This window comes from Cyprinus carpio, chromosome B15, assembly GCF_018340385.1.
Source record: "Cyprinus carpio isolate SPL01 chromosome B15, ASM1834038v1, whole genome shotgun sequence".
Classification (NCBI taxonomy): Eukaryota; Metazoa; Chordata; class Actinopteri; order Cypriniformes; family Cyprinidae; genus Cyprinus; species Cyprinus carpio.
Genome location: NC_056611.1, coordinates 24,813,542 through 24,814,824, shown reverse-complemented (window position 1 = coordinate 24,814,824; position 1,283 = coordinate 24,813,542). Strand labels below are relative to the sequence as shown.

The 1,283-nt window shown below is 39.8% G+C and overlaps 1 pseudogene; it reads right to left on the bottom strand.

The window, feature by feature from the left end:
• Positions 1–10: 10 nt before the first annotated feature.
• Positions 11–731, bottom strand: LOC122139883 (annotated as a pseudogene).
• Positions 732–1,283: the final 552 nt, after the last annotated feature.

Below are 1,283 nucleotides of genomic sequence, written 5' to 3'. Positions count from 1 at the left end.
CCAACCCATGAGCAAAAAGACCACCAACAAGGAAACAATGACAGAAAATAAATATTCAGACTGGTGATCTAGTTGGAAGAAATAGTCTCGTTGATCCAAGAGCGCAGCTGGGAGATGCTGGTGTAGACTGCAGGGAAACGGGGGTCACAAGTGCTTCTTTCCCAAGACACAGAGCCCACCAGAGTCCAGACCCCTGAACTCTCACACACCAGAGGACCACCAGTATCACCCTGTGGAAAACACACATTTGAGAATGAACAGCAGCAACATTAATATGTTAATGTGTTTCTTCTTGATCTGTCTTCATATACCTGGCAAGCTGAGGAACCGGAGGCTCCAGCACAGATCATAGCATCAGTGATTCTCCTCTGACCCCAGATCCTGTCTGCACACAGCAGGACTTATGATGGGTACAACTGTTTGCTGAAGGATCAGAGGGCTCGCTAAAAAAGAGAAAAAAGCATGACACATTGCATTGCACAAAAACAGTTGTGTTGTTATTCTCTTTTTGTTTCACAGCTGACTGACTTGTGCTGGCAGTCTGGCCCCAGCCAGTGGTGAAGCAGCGGGTTCCAGGCACGATGCTGGCGCCTGATGAAGCCAGACATACAGGAGAGATGCTGGGAGTAAAATGTGGAGAGCTGGGAGACGACAGTTTCAGCAGAAACAATGTCATTGTTGAAGGTTACACTGTTGTAGAGAGGATGGGTATTGGCCGCATATATATACATACAAGGCGGATAATCAGTTAATAGATAGAGAGCTGACTTTTTAGAAGGTAAATAAATATGCAAGCATTTACTTACACCCCTGTGTTTTTAGAATGTAGTTTAGATGTTTTTTGCTTTTCTGTACTGAATTTGTATTTTACTTAAAAAATGTGTTTTATTTTTTTGTTAAATGTTGGATTTATTTTGGCATGTTTTTGGGAGAAATGCAATAGCATACATTTTGTTGATGATGACTTGGTTATTCTTCTGTTTTTTTTACACAGTAATAAGACAAATTCATGGTTTTTGTATACATAATTAATACTGAAAGGCCAGAACAAAGAAAGCAATATCAATTGGGTCTCTGTTTTTTTTTTTTTTTTTTCCAATTTCAATATATCTTTTGATCACTGGGCGCATAAAAACACTGTGTTACCTTAGAGCTACTTGGATCTGGATGGTTCATCTGGCTAGACCACGATTATATTCTCAAGAATGACACATTGAAACAGACCCTAATAGGGGAATAAAGATAAAATTAATAAATAAGACCAAAATAAAACCAGACAGAGT